Below are 16495 nucleotides of genomic sequence, written 5' to 3'. Positions count from 1 at the left end.
TCCCGAGTGGTGGAATGGTTTAAGGCACTGCATCTCTGTGCAAGATTCATCACTGAATATGTCCGTAATATGTCTCATAGCAAAGGGTCTGAATACTTATGTAAATAAGGTATTTCTGTTTTTTATTTGTAATAAATTTCCGATAATTTCATAAAATCTGCTTTCGCTTTGTCATTATGGGGTATTGTGTGTAGATTGATGAGCAACATTTTCTATTTAATACATTTTAGAATAACGCTGTAACGTTACAAAATGTGGAAAAAGTCAAGGGGTCTGAATACTTTCCGAATGCGCTGTAAACTAAAGTAAAAAAAAGTTAATTAAATCCATGTAGAATAATCTTTGTCTGAAAATAAAATCTGATCCTCAACTGCGTTTCCCTCCAGTCAGCAGACGGCGATGTGCGTCTTTCAGGCGATGCTGCCAGCGTGACGTATAATCTAGTGGACGGTTCTTCATAAACAGCTCGCCAACCACCTCGGTAGCTTGCTAGCCAACATAGCCGAAAGATTCAAGCTATTTATACTCTTTTTGTGTATATTAGCTACTGTGTTTTAGACACACTTCTATCGTATCTACTTGTTAACTTATTTAATTTAATATTACATTATTGTTTATTAGTCAGCTATAGTAGCTGGCTGGTTAAGTTAGCACTAGCCTAGTCGCTAATGATAGCTAGCTAGCTAACATCCCCGAACATGAGCTCCCTAAACTACTCCCCTCCTGTTAAAGAAGAGGAAGTCTGCTGGACGGAGAAAGAAGCTCTGGGGCTGAACATTGTCGTGAAAGAGAAGGAAGAGGAGGATGTTACAGTAAAACAAGATGTAGAGGGTGAGGCTGTTACAGTGAAAGAAGAAGAGAAAGACGTCACAGTGAAAGAAGAGGAAGACGCGTTCAGAGTGAAAGAGGAGGAGGCAGTGTTTGGAGTGAAGAAGGAAGGAGAGATTACTGTCACATTGAAAGAGGAGGAGATAGGAGATCTGATTAAAACCAGTAAGTACCGCCTTCAATTTGTTTTTAACTTTGGATTTTCGGAGTTGGATCGTCAATACCTCTTCAACGGAGGGCCCTGGGATGATGACTGATATGTCTAGAATCAGACGACGTAGAGAGCAAGCTACCCCTTGTTTTCTCCGTTCCGTTTCCAAAAAGTGACTTAACATAGACCCTTCTCAAATATATATCTGCTGACCGCAGACTGGGGGGCACGGCATGTAGTGATTTTAATGTAGTGATGTTTTACTACACACCGTGTCCTCCAATAGTGCCATGTGAGAGTTGGGTTGGCTACACCAAAGATTATGGATATACTGACAAGATGTCTCTCCGTCCTAACAAGGGGAGTCGTTGTCCACAAAGCGGCACTGTGGGTTGTCTAGCTCCCACCTATCCTGTCTTTGGATTGGTGGATTCATCTTATTATTGTAATCTATTGTTTATATTCTGAGGGTTGTTGACGTCAACCGCCTGTATTCAATGGAGAGAGATGCTAAGCTACTAGCATGAATATGCATAGCGATCTGGAGACAACTCCTATAGTGTTTTTATCAAAGTTGTCGGTATGTCACGTGTCCATATAACAACTTAATAGTATGTTGTACTATTACCAACTGTAGCTCAGTTGGTAGAGCATGGTGTTTGCAACGCCAGGGTTGTGGGTTCGATTCTCTCGGGGGGCCAGCACAGAAAAAAATAATGTATGAAATGAAATGTATGCATTCACTACTGTAAGTCGCTCTGGATAAGAGCGTCTGCTAAATGACTAAAATGTATTTTTTTTTTTAAATATACCTAGTTTCCCTCCTTCAGGGAGCAATAGTTATAGTCATAACGTGTGGATTTAATAGTATATTGTACCTAGTTTCCCTCCTTCAGGGAACAGTAGTTATAGTCATAACATGTGGATTTAATAGTATGTTGTACCTAGTTTCCCTCCTTCAGGGAACAGTAGTTATAGTCATAACATGTGGATTTAATAGTATGTTGTACCTAGTTTCCCTCCTTTAGGGAACAGTATTTATAGTCATAACGTGTGGATTTAATAGTATGTTGTACCAAGTTTCCCTCCTTCAGGGAACAGGAGTTATAGTCATAACGTTAAGCTTGTCACATGATGAACTTAAACTTAACCTCTTACATCTAGACGTTCCGCTAGCGGAACACCTGCTCCAATATCCAATGATAGGCGTGGCGCGAATTACAAATTCCTCAAAAATACAAAAACGTCCATTTTTCAAACATATGACTATTTTTCTGCATTTTAAAGACAAGACTCTCCTTTATCTAACCACACTGTCCGATTTCAAAAAGGCTTTACAGCGAAAGCAAAACATTAGATTATGTCAGCAGAGTACCCAGCCAGAAATATTCAGACACCCATTTTTCAAGCTAGCATATAATGCCACAAAAAACAAAACCACAGCTAAATGCAGCACTAACCTTTGATGATCTTCATCAGATGACACGCCTAGGACATTATGTTATACAATACATGCATGTTTTGTTCAATCAAGTTCATATTTATATAAAAAACCAGCTTTTTACATTAGCATGTGATGTTCAGAACTAGCATTCCCACCGAACACTTCCGGTGAATTTACTAAATTACTCACGATAAACGTTCACAAAAACATAACAATTATTTTAAGAATTATAGATACAGAACTCCTTTGTGCAATCGAGGTGTCCGATTTTAAAATAGCTTTTCGCTGCTACTTCAATAACAAATGTTGGTTTGGTTCAAAATAATCCATAGTTATATCCAAATAACGGCGTTTTGTTCGTGCGTTCAAGACACTATCCGAAGTGTAAATAAGGGTGACGCGCACAACGCATTTCGTGACAAAAAAAATCTAAATATTCCATTACCGTACTTCGAAGCATGTCAACCGCTGTTTAAAATCAATTTTTATGCCATTTTTCTCGTAAAAAAGCGATAATATTCCGACCGGGAAAGCGTGTATACGTACAAAGAGAGATAAAATAAAAGCATGGGATCCCCTCGTGCACGAGCCTGAGTTTCATAGTACAGTGACTGGCCACTATCCAAACGCGCTAATGTTTTTCAGCCAGAGCCTGCAAAGCCACCATTCAGCTTTTTGCCGCCTTCTGAGAGCCCATGGGAGCCGTAGGAAGTGTCACGTAACAGCAGAGATCCCCTGTATTGGATAGAGATAATCAAGAAGGCCAAGAAATTGTCAGACAGGGCACTTCCTGTACAGAATCTTCTCAGGTTTTGGCCTGCCAAATGAGTTCTGTTATACTCACAGACACCATTCAAACAGTTTTAGAAACTTTAGGGTGTTTTCTATCCATATGTAATAAGTATATGCATATTCTAGTTACTGGGTAGGAGTGGTAACCAGATTAAATTGGGTACGTTTTTTATCCGGCCGTGAAAATACTGCCCCCTAGCCATAACAGGTTAAATACTGGGTCTTGCTGTGGGACAGTTTTCTTGTATTCAGATCTCTGAAATGCTCTCTAACTACGTAACATTTAGTGTCTCCTTATATTACGCTGGGAAAACAGTTTTCATGGGCACAGAAATCCTAAAGCATTTCAGAGTTTGCTAAATCCAATGGTTCAAACCGAGAGTCACCTTAACGTTATTGACAACACCCAAATGGATTGTGTCATTTATGCAGTTCTTAAAGAATTTGACATAATTCTTAATACTGTTGCAATTTAGTTACAGTCACATGTTCAACTATCATCAGCTGATCCAGGAAATCATTTTCTGAATGACAGTCACATGATAAACATCACGACATGCAACAACAACCAAAGTGCTTCTTCATTCATTACTCTGGTAAAGACAGTTATGTCGTGCTCCACGTTGGATCCAACATACCTAACAAATTGATGTTCATAGTGTTATTGTCTGCTTGATTTACTGTAGGGTCTCGTTAGTCTGTTTGGACACAGAGATACTTAGCTCATAATGTGTAGAGAACTGTTCCTTCATGGATAGGCTATTGTTCAACACACGGAGCTATTTTCCTTTATTCAGGAAATTTAGAATGACAACACATTACAGAGTAGCCTAGTGGGATTATTCACAAAATTATCTGGTTATGAAATTTCATGACAAAGACATTTTAGTTTCCATGTTTCACCTGAAATATGAAATGATTGATAGTCCTAGGACTATGTTATTTTTAGGTGAAGTTATGGGTCCTACAGTAGGTCTATGTTGTTGTTACGTGAAGTTATGGGTCCTACAGTAGGTCTATGTTCCAAACTTCCGGGTTTGGAGCGAGTAGTCGTGCTGCACTTTGCTCCGCAGGTAATATTACATTTCATTACATTACAACGGTTTGATTTGTTTGATCTGAGCAATTTCTAGCTAGCTAATAGCTGTCTTTGTATCAAAGATAATTGTGTAGTTTAGAGTAATTATCGAGGTTAGCTAGCCATCTATTTTCGTCCGCCGCGACGCCGTTCTCCAAACTTAGTCAGCACTGCTAGCTAGCCAACTTCTACCGACTAGCAGCACTGTAGAAACTAATACATTACAACGGAACGATTTGATTAGTGTAGTGTTAGCTAGCTACATAGTTGTCTTTGTCATAGTTTGATAATTGTGTAGTTTAGAGTAATTATCGAGGTTAGCTAGCCAGCTATTTTCGTCCCCCGCGACGCCATTTTCCAAACCTAGCCAACTTTTACCGACGAGCAGCATTGTAGAAAGTAAATAAATTACAAAGGAACGTCTTGATTAGTGTTATGTTAGCTAGCTACATAGTTGCCTTTGTATCATGATAAAGGTGTTGTACTGAACCTATCGAGGTTACCTAGCCAGCTACACTTTCAAACAAAGTCAACAACGCAGCCACTGCTAGCTAGCCTACTTCACCAGTCAGCAGTACCGTATCATTTTAGTCATTTTAGTCAATAAGATTTTTGCAACGTAAGCTTAACTTTCTGAACATTCGAGACGTGTAGTCCACTTGTCATTCCAATCTCCTTTGCATTAGCGTAGCCTCTTCTGTAGCCTGTCAACTATGTGTCTGTCTATCCCTGTTCTCTCCCCTCTGCACAGGCCATACAAACGCTTCACATCGCGTGGCCGCTGCCACTCTAACCTGGTGGTCCCAGCGCGCACGACCCACGTGGAGTTCCAGGTCTCCGGCAGCCTCTGGAACTGCCGGTCTGCGGCCAACAAGGCAGAGTTCATCTCAGCCTATGCTACCCTCCAGTCCCTCGACTTCTTGGCGCTGACGGAACCATGGATTACCACAGATAACACTGCTACTCCTACTGCTCTCTCCTCGTCTGCCCACGTGTTCTCGCATACCCCGAGAGCATCTGGCCAGCGGGGTGGTGACACTGGAATCCTCATCTCTCCCTAGTGGACATTCTCTCTTTCTCCCCTGACCCATCTGTCTATCTCCTCCTTTGAATTCCATGCTGTCACAATCACTAGCCCATTCAAGCTTAACATCCTTATAATTTATCGCGCTCCAGGTTCCCTTGGAGAGTTCATCAATGAGCTTGACGCCTTGATAAGTTCCTTTCCTGAGGATGGCTCACCTCTCACAGTTCTGGGTGACTTTAACCTCCCCACATCTACCTTTGACTCATTCCTCTCTGCCTCCTTCTTTCCACTCCTCTCCTCTTTTGACCTCACCCTCTCACCTTCCCCCCCTACTCACAAGGCAGGCAATACGCTTGACCTCATCTTTACTAGATGCTGTTCTTCCACTAATCTCATTGCAACTCCCCTCCAAGTCTCCGACCACTACCTTGTATCCTTTTCCCTCTTGCTCTCCTCCAACACATTTACATTTAAGTCATTTAGCAGACGCTCTTATCCAGAGCGACTGCCCCTACTCGGATGGTATTGCACCGTCGCAACCTTCGCTCTCTCTCTCCCGCTACTCTCTCCTCTTCCATCCTATCATCTCTTCCCTCTGCTCAAACCTTCTCCAACCTATCTCCTGATTCTGCCTCCTCAACCCTCCTCTCCTCCCTTTCTGCATCCTTTGACTCTCTATGTCCCCTATCCTCCAGGCCGGCTCGGTCCTCCCTTCCTGCTCTGTGGCTCGACGACTCATTGCGAGCTCACAGAACAAGGCTCCGGGCAGCCGAGCGGAAATGAAGGAAAACTCGCCTCCCTGCGGACCTGGCATCCTTTCACTCCCTCCTCTCTACATTTTCCTCTTCTGTTTCTGCTGCTAAAGCCACTTTCTACCACTCTAAATTCCAAGCATCTGCCTCTAACCCTAGTAAGCTCTTTTCCACCTTCTCCTCCCTCCTGAATCCTCCCCTCCCCTCCTCCCTCTCTGCGGATGACTTCGTCAACCATTTTGAAAAGACGGTTGACGACATCCGCTCCTCGTTTGTTAAGTCAAACGACACCGCTGGTCCACTTTCTACCACTGGTCCTGCTCACATTGCCCTACCCTATGCTTTGACCTCTTTCTCCCCTCTCTCTCCAGATGAAATCTTGCGACTTGTGACGGCCGGCCGCCCAACAACCTGCCCGCTTGACCCTATCCCCTCCTCTCTCCTCCAGACCATTTCCGGAGACCTTCTCCCTTATCTCACCTCGTTCATCAACTCATCCTTGACCACTGGATACGTCCCTTCCGTCCTCAAGAGAGCAAGAGTTGCACCCCTTCTCAAAAAACCTACATTCGATCCCTCCGATGTCAACAACTACAGACCAGTTTCCCTTCTTTCTTTTCTCTCCAAAACTCTTGAGCGTGCCGTCCTTGGCCAGCTCTCTTGCTATCTCTCTCAGAATGACCTTCTTGATCCAAATCAGTCAGGTTTCAAGACTGGTCATTCAACTGAGACTGCTCTTCTCTGTGTTACGGAGGCTCTCCGCACTGCTAAAGCTAACTGTCTCTCCTCTGCTCTCATCCTTCTAGACCTATCTGCTGCCTTTGATACTGTGAACCACCAGATCCTCCTCTCCACCCTCTCCGAGTTGGGCATCTCCGGCGCGGCCCACGCTTGGATTTTGTCCTACCTGACAGGTCGCTCCTACCAGGTGGCGTGGCGAGAATCTGTTTCCGCACCACGTGCTCTCACCACTGGTGGCCCCCAGGGCTCTGTTCTTGGCCCTCTCCTATTCTCGCTATACACCAAGTCACTTGGCTCTGTCATATCCTCACATGGTCTCTCCTATCATTGCTATGCAGATGACACAAAATTAATCATCTCCTTTCCCCCTTCTGATAACCAGGTGGCGAATCGCATCTCTGCATGTCTGGCAGACATATCAGTGTGGATGACGGATCACCACCTCAAGCTGAACCTCGGCAAGACGGAGCTGCTTTTCCTCCCGGGGAAGGACTGCCCGTTCCATGATCTCGCCATCACGGTTGACAACTCCATTGTGTCCTCCTCCCAGAGTGCTAAGAACCTTGGCGTGACCCTGGACAACACCCTGTCGTTCTCCACTAACATCAAGGCGGTGACCCGATCCTGTAGGTTCATGCTCTACAACATTCGTAGAGTACGACCCTGCCTCACACAGGAAGCGGCGCAGGTCCTAATCCAGGCACTTGTCATCTCCCGTCTGGATTACTGCAACTCGCTGTTGGCTGGGCTCCCTGCCTGTGCCATTAAACCCCTACAACTCATCCAGAACGCCGCAGTCCGTCTGTGTTCAACCTTCCCAAGTTCTCTCACGTCACCCCGCTCCTCCGCTCTCTCCACTGGCTTCCAGTTGAAGCTCGCATCCGCTACAAGACCATGGTGCTTGCCTACGGAGCCGTGAGGGGAACGGCACCTCCGTACCTTCAGGCTCTGATCAGTCCCTACACCCAAACGAGGGCACTGCGTTCATCCACCTCTGGCCTGCAGGCCCCCCTACCTCTGAGGAAGCACAGTTCCCGCTCAGCCCAGTCAAAACTGTTCGCTGCTCTGGCACCCCTATGGTGGAACAAGCTCCCTCACGACGCCAGGACAGCGGAGTCAATCCCCACCTTCCGGAGACACCTGAAACCCCACCTCTTTAAGGAATACCTGGGATAGGATAAAGTAATCCTTCTAACCCCCCCCCCCTAAAAGATTTAGATGCACTATTGTAAAGTGGTTGTTCCACTGGATATCATAAGGTGAATGCACCAATTTGTAAGTTGCTCTGGATAAGAGCGTTTGCTAAATGACTTAAATGTAAATGTAATGTAAATGTTGTTAGGTGAAGTTATGGGTCCTGCAGTAGGTCTATGTTGTTGTTAGGTGAAGTTATGGGTCTATGTTATTGTTAGGTGACGTTATGGGTCCTGCAGTAGGTCTATGTTGTTGTTAGGTGAAGTTATGGGTCCTACAGTAGGTCTGTTATTGTTAGGTGAAGTTATGGGCCAATTTGTTAAACACTTAGTGTACAAAGCCTTATTGTCAGGCTGATGGCAAAGCTAGCCAAAGAGCATTTTACTGGTTTAAGTATTTTTTAAGTATAAAGCAGTTGATTTGCGACTAGAGGTCGACCGATTATGATTTTTCAACGCCGATACCGATTATTGGCAGACCAAAAGAAGCCGATACCGATTAATCGTCCGACTTCTTTAAAAAAAAAAAAATCCCTTCTATTTTTTTATTTTTATTTGTAATAATGACAATTACAACAATACTGAATGAACACTTATTTTAACACATCAATAAAATCATTTTAGCCTCAAATAAACAAACATGTTCAATTTGGTTTAAATAATGCAAAAACAAAGTGTTGGAGAAGAAAGTAAAAGTGCAATATGTGCCATGTAAAAAAGCTAACATTTAAGTTCCTTGCTCAGAACATGAGAACATATGAAAGCTGGTTCCTTTTAACATGAGTCTTCAATATTCCCAGGTAAGAAGTTTTAGGTTGTAGTTATTATAGGAATTATAGGACTATTTCTCTCTGTACGATTTGTATTTCATATACCTTTGACTATTGGATGTTCTTATAGGCACTTTAGTATTGCCAGTGTAACTGTATAGCTTCCGTCCCTCTCCTCGCTCCTACCTGGGATCAAACCAGGAACACATCGACAACAGCCACCCTCAAAGCAGCATTACCCATGTAGAGGAAGGGAAAGAACTACTTCAAGTCTCAGAGCGAGTGACGTTTGAAACGCAATTAGCGCGCACCCGGCTAACTAGCTAGCCATTTCACATCGGTCACAGCAACCTAATCTTGGGAGTTGACAGGCTTGAAGTCATAAACAGCGCAATGCATTGCGAAGAGCTGCTGGCAACATGCAGTAAAGTGCTATTTTGAATGAATGCTTACGAGCCTGCTGGTGCCTACCATCGCTCAGTCAGACTGCTCTATCAAATCATAGACTTAATTATAACATAATAACTGTTACGAACCGGCTCAGAGTTTGCAACAAAAGGGAGACAACATGGAGACAAGGAGTATCAAAAATATATATTTATTAGATACCATAACTAGCACAACCAAAAACAACAAGGTGTCTGCATGGAGAGAGTCTCCCCAATGAATGTGGAAGAGGTGCCTTTATCCTGGGACACACCCGAGCCCAGGTGCTTCCCATGTAGCTGACGACCCTTCCAACGCCGCCCACCGGCATCCTAATAAGGAAACAAGAACAAAGAGAGAGAATACGGCAGACAGAGTGGGAGGGTCGTCACATAACACACAGAAATACGAGCCTTAGGTCATTAATATGGTCGAATCCAGAAACTATCATCTCGAAAACAACGTTTTTCCTGCCAGTGAAATACAGAACCGTTCCGTATTTTATCTTACGGGTGGCATCCCTAAGTCTAAACCTTCAATGTTATGTCATAATTACGTAAAATTCTGGCAAATTAGTTTGCAACGAGCCAGGCGGCCCAAACTGTTGCATATACCCTGACTGCGTGCAATGAACGCAAAATGACACAATTTCACCTGGTTAATATTGCCTGCTAACCTAGATTTCTTTTAGCTAAATATGCAGGTTTAAAATTATATACTTCTGTGTATTGATTTTAAGAAAGGCATTGATGTTTATGGTTAGGAACAGTCGTGCAACGATTGCTTTTTTCGCAAATGCGCTTTTGTTAACCTCTATGGGGCAGGCGGGACGAATTCGTCCCACCTACGTAACAGCAGTTGAATCCTGTGGCGCGATTTTGGAATACCTTAAAAATCCTATTACTTCAATTTCTCAAACATATGACTATTTTACAGCTATTTAAAGACAAGACTCTCGTTAATCTAACCACACTGTCCGATTTCAAAAAGGCTTTACAACGAAAGCAAAACATTAGATTATGTCAGCAGAGTACCAAGCCAGAAATAATCAGACACCCATTTTTCAAGCTAGCATATGGTGTCACAAAAACCCAGAAGACAGCTAAATGCAGCACTAACCTTTGATGATCTTCATCAGATGACACACCTAGGACATTATGTTATACAATACATGCATGTTTTGTTCAATCAAGTTCATATTTATATAAAAAAACAGCTTTTTACATTAGCATGTGACGTTCAGAACTAGCATACCCCCCGCAAACTTCCGGCGAATTTACTAACAATTTACTAAATTACTCACGATAAACGTTCACAAAAAGCATAACAATTATTTTAAGAATTATAGATACATTACTCCTCTATGCACTCGATATGTCCGATTTTAAAATAGCTTTTCGGTGAAAGCACATTTTGCAATATTCTAAGTACATAGCCCGGCATCACAGGGCTAGCTATTTAGACACCCAGCAAGTTTAGCACTCACCAATATCAGATTTACTATAAGAAAAATGGTCTTACCTTTCCTGTTCTTCGTCAGAATGCACTCCCAGGACTTCTACTTCAATAACAAATGTAGGTTTGGTCCAAAATAATCCATAGTTATGTTCCAACAGCGACGTTTTGTTCGTGCGTCCCAGACACTATCCCAATGGTAAATAACGGTCGTGCGCACGGCGCATTTCTTGACAAAAGATTTCTAAATATTTCATTACCGTACTTCGAAGCATGTCAACCGCTGTTTAAAATCAATTTTTATGCCATTTTTCTCGTAAAAAAGCGATAATATTCCGACCGGGAATCTGCAATTAGATAAACAGCCGAAGGAAAATATATCACTGGGTCGAATCGGGCACGCGCCTAATTCCATTGTCCTCTGATGGGCCACTTGGCAAAGGCGATTATGTGTTTCAGCCTGAGGCTGCCTCGTCATCGTTCAGGTTTTTCCCGGGCTCTGAGAGCCTATTGGAGCCGTGGGAAATGTCACGTTACAGCTAAGATCCTGACTCTTCAATAAACAGAAGCAAGAACAACAACACCTTGTCAGACAGGCCACTTCCTGCATGAAACCTTCTCAGGTTTTTGCCTGCCAAATGAGTTCTGTTATACTCACAGACACCATTCAAACAGTTTTAGAAACTTTAGGGTGTTTTCTATCCATATGTAATAAGTATATGCATATTCTAGTTACTGGGTAGGAGTGGTAACCAGATTAAATCGGGTACGTTTTTTATCCGGCGGTGTAAATACTGCCCCCTAGCCCTAACAGGTTAAATCATCCCCCGTTTGGCGAAGTCAGCTGTCTTTGTTAGGAAGAAATAGTCTTCACAGTTCGCAACGAGCCAGGCGGCCCAACTGTTGCATATACCCTGACTCTGTTTGCAAGAGAAGTGACACATTTTCCCTAGTTAAAAGAAATTCATGTTAGCGGGCAATATTAACTAAATATGCAGGTTTAAAAATATATACTTGTGTATTGATTTTAAGAAAGGCATTGATGTTAATGGTTGGAGCAACGTGTACCTAAGCGATTATATGCAACACAGGACAGGCTAGATAAACTAGTAATATCATCAACCATGTGTAGTTAACTAGTGATTATGATTGATTGTTTTTTATAAGATAAGTTTAATGCTAGCTAGCAACTTACCTTGGCTTCTTACTGCATTCGCGTAACAGGCAGGCTCCTCGTTGAGTGCAATGTAAAGCAGGTGGTTAGAGCTTTGGACTAGTTAACCGTAAGGTTGCAAGATTGAATCCCTGAGCTGACAAGGTAAAAATCTGTCGTTCTGCTCCTGAACAAGGCAGTTAACCCACCGTTCCTAGGCCGTCATTGAAAATAAGAATGTGTTCTTAACTGACTTGCCTCGTTAAATAAAGGTAAAAAAAAAAAGCTAAATCGGCGTCCAAAAATACCGATTTCCGAATGTTATATGAACTTGAAATTGGCCCTAATTAATCGGCCATTCCGATTAATCGGTCGACCTCAATTTACGACAATAACACAAACATATTAAGCAAGTGATTCAAGCGAGCCTTACAATTATAATCCAATAGTAATGTGAAATGCATTCATAAGCAACCTGGAAATGGAAGCTAATTTTGCTGTCAGCCTATGAGAACCCTGCATTTCCCCCCACGGTGGTGAATTAGTGAATAGACACAGAGCTTAATGTGAGTTTCCTTGAGTTGCACTCCTGATCTTGCGCTGTAATATTCAGAATACATTGTGAAAATCTCAAATCTTCGCTCACCATTTTTGCTCCAGGCAGATATACTACATCCATAACTAGTGGTTTCCTCATTAGCAGGGAGGAGTTTCTGCAACCAAATTGTGTGTGGTTTGCCCTCTTGCCGCAATTTTAGCAAACACAGAAAGGGGCCTATATTGGAGACCAAAAGTCATGCTTAGGATTTTAACAACAGGTATAACTTATTTCTAGCCTACAATCATCGATATTACTTCTAATGTGTGAACAAGACTAAATCTGACTCTTTGCTATACTCTTTGCTGTCTTAATTTTCAAATTTAACAGACGTCAATTGTTGTACAACTTCATGGGTATGCTCTGGGCATCACCCTTTACCTCAAATAAACAATGGATTTCCCCTGTTGTGGGCCTTTAACCATCTGTCTGACTTTGTCGTTCACACAGGAGAGAGACGTGACTATCGTGGATCCTCTGGGGAGCCTCAACAACATCATGATGCTGACGAGGAAGAGAAGAGTCTCTCCACATCAGAACTTCTCAAGAAACACCAGCAGAGACCCACAGGGAAGAAATCTCACTGCTGCTCTGACTGTGGGAAAAGATTCAACTCTTCATCAAACCTTAAAATACATCAAAGAATTCACACAGGAGAGAAATCTTATGGCTGTGATCAATGTGGGAAGAGTTTTACTACATCTAGCTGTCTTACTAAACACCAGAGAACACACACTGGAGAGAAACCTTTTGGCTGTGATCAATGTGGGAAGAGCTTTTCTCACCCAAGCAGTTTGCCCCCTGTTCTATTGATTTCAACATGATATGGATATTAGCCTCAGCGGAAAAATCCAGGCTCTGAATTGAAAGAGTACTATTTATGAGATTTAACAAAAAGTGACTAACAAAAATAGAGTTGTGTTACACTTATCACGTTGGTGACCCACTTGAATCAAAATGCAACACTCCAAAATGTTTAGGTTTTCAATATATCACAAACTGTTTCTGCATATTGGTTATTGATTTGGACACGTTAAAACTGTGTTTTGACATTGCACTATTCCCATTTAGCAAAATGTCATTGAAAAGTTGTTGAAAATAAGACTATGCCCAACATCCAATATATGTTCGGTTGAAAGTGAAAGTTCAAAAGATGTCTTTTCGGGTCGTTTTTTCAATGACTTGAAAACAACTTAATTTCAACATACTTGCAGCCTATACATAACGACGCAGTATAATAAATATAATCAATTGTATTAACAATCATACATCACTCCAGTATTTCCTGACAACATTCAAATGCTAATTGTCTTTATTCCACTACTGAAGAAGCATGACTCAAATCACCTCATATTTCAAACATCCAGCCTGACAAAAGATACATGTTTTATTATTCCATGCCTCACCATTAAGTGAATTATTGCCAATACATATTAACAAAGGGGTGTACATTTGCTTTTCATATTTCATATTTACAATTCATTTAACATTTAGAAATCATAATTATTTATGCAACCAACTGACAAATTTTGGGTACAATTATATTGAAATTGTTATCCTGCTTTTAGAATATCAGGGTTCATTCTCAGATGTGCCAACCCAAATGTACTAGAGCATGACATTGGGGACTGGGCCCCGATCCAACAACATGCCTATCGAGATATTGCAGGAGTTTGCTCTTGAAATCAGACATGACTAATACAATTTGATTAGAGTTTTGTTTGGGCTCGTTCCAAGGGGACGAGAGTTCTAGAAGCTAGTGAGTTTTAGGATTCTATTGAAAGAAAAAGGAGAAAAATCATATGATTGTATATTATTATTTAGAAATATGTTTTTCTTGTTTTTAATTGTTGACATCCAATAGACACCATGTTTATATTGTAGAAGGTGAAGCATTGTAGATGATTATAATGTGAAATGGAAGTTGTTTTCTGTTGGTGGTGAGCAAAGTTGTCCAACAAAAATATAGGATATATTTGTTGTCATAAGGGGGAAGGTGTTACAGGCTTTGGTTTTTCCATTTCTGTTTTGAGGTTAGACTTTAGCACGTCTAGCTCGTTAGCACGTCTAGCTCGTTAGCACGTCTAGCTCGTTAGCACGTCTAGCTCGTTAGCACGTCTAGCTCGTTAGCACGTCTAGCTCGTTAGCACGTCTAGCTCGTTAGCACGTCTAGCTCGTTAGCTAGACAGCACGTCTAGCTCGTTAGCACGTAGGACGCACTGATTGGTGTCACCTCGTTAGTCAGTATGTGTTACACCTGTGCTGGCTTGTCCATCTCGTTAGTGGGAAGGTGTTTCACCTGAGCTGGTCCAGGTTCTATTTAAGAGTGTCTGGCCCAGTGCTCCAGTTGTCTTGATACATGTGGAGAGTCAACACCTTTAGTTGCTCCACCTTTTTGGTTTGCTTCCTGTATTTAAGTTTGGTGTAGGTTTTTATTTTGTTTGCCTCTTCTTGGGCAGATTTAGAGGGTCTCATGGTGGGTGTCTTTTAGGTCCCAGTTGTTGTTGCTAGTCAACTTTCAGTGGACACCCCCATAGTGTCTTTCAGAACCCCTCCTAAAACCCCACCTGTTTAGTTGTGGTTGTTGTCAGTGACTCTTTGTTTGTTCCCCTCTTCTATTTTAGTGATATTTGCTGGGGAACTTGGCAACAAACAATGGATTAAAACAAGCTTATGTTTTGGGTTAGATATTGCATCCAATTCTTAGTATTTTAATCAATGGCATTTCATCAGAATCTCATTAGTCCTTCAGTTATTATTCTGTTTGTTTATTCCTGTGAAGCCATTGTGTTGCATCCATGTCTGAAATGTGCTGTATAAATGAAGCTTGATTTGATCATATTGTATAACAAATGATCCCAGTGACTGACCAATCAACAGACTCTTGCGAAACTAATTAGCAAATATGTGCAAAAGCAACGCGTATCTTGGTCCATCTTAGTATGAAAAACAGTATCTTCCACTGTCAAAATGTATGTACATTTAGTATAACTTTTTAAATCAACAATACAACTATTAAAAACAAAGAAAATTATCAAACAGCTCTGCTTATGTCATGTTCTGTGGCCTTGCTGTTCCATTTCTTGACTGCCCCTGCAACACAGAAAGAAACACATTTAGTCATATATACAACACTCAAAGTAATGGATATGGAGCATCTATGGCCTCAGTTACACCTGGCACCTAAATGTGACCTCTGTCATCCGATCACTCCAAGCTGCATTAGGTTCAGATCTACCAGGATGGGCCTTTGACATAGTCTGGATGCAGTCAGGCCACCGAATATCCATAAGCAATGTAAAGAGATGGGGTGAATGAGTGGGGAAAGTAAATTTGACACAAATTACCTTCATAATATCAAAGAACAAATGTGTGTGCCTGAGGGGAAATTAACTTTCATACAGCCAAAAGGGGTGAGAAATTACACAAGGGTGGGCAGTCAAAAAGATTTGTGTTTAGCCAGTGCGTTGCTATGGATCACAATTTATTTTAACTGCACGTTTTTTTCAAGGGGTCGAGAGTTCTAGAAGCTAGTGGGGAAAAGTATTTTTTTCTTTTTAATTGTTGACAGCCAGTAGACACCATGTTTATATTGGTGAAGGTGAAGCATTGTAGTTTATTATAATGTGAAATAGAAGTTGTTTTCTGTTGGTGGTAAGCATTCTATTAAGTTGTTACAGTCTTTCTCTTAAGGGGTGTTAGAGGTTCACCTAGGGGTCATGATAGAGGCAACACCAATTTTTTGATGTATTATAATAATTGATTATGTTAATGTTGTATTAATAAAAGGGGAGGGGTTGTAAGACCCCTCCCTTCTTACATTTATAGGGTCCTAGACTACAGATTAACAATATATATACATTATGACGTGCAAATCTTTTTGACTGCCCACCCTTGAGACAATCAGCAACCAAGTTGTCCTTATCATGGAAATGGCTGATTTCAAGAGGAAACTCCTGCAATATCCGTAGTAAATTTCCACCTCACTGCGGAGCTTCTCTCTCTTTTCAGGGTTCACTAGATAGGCATGTTGTTGGATCGGGGCCCAGTCCCCAATGTCATGCTCTAGTACATTTGGGTTGGCACA

General features: G+C 41.8%; 1 long non-coding RNA gene across 1 annotated transcript; it reads left to right on the top strand.

Moving 5' to 3' along the window:
* The first annotated feature begins 454 nt into the window (after nt 1-454).
* LOC145864073 (uncharacterized) lies at nt 455-15449 on the top strand. Its single transcript, XR_014382648.1, has 2 exons — nt 455-993; nt 12859-15449. It is a non-coding gene; the product is annotated as an uncharacterized LOC145864073 (long non-coding RNA).
* The last annotated feature ends 1046 nt before the right edge of the window (nt 15450-16495 follow it).

This window comes from Salmo salar, chromosome 02 (genome assembly GCF_965601325.2).
Source record: "Salmo salar chromosome 02, fSalSal1, whole genome shotgun sequence".
NCBI classification, from domain to species: domain Eukaryota; kingdom Metazoa; phylum Chordata; class Actinopteri; order Salmoniformes; family Salmonidae; genus Salmo; species Salmo salar.
Note: the sequence above shows the minus strand (reverse complement) of the source record. Positions and strands in the feature narration are given on the sequence as shown.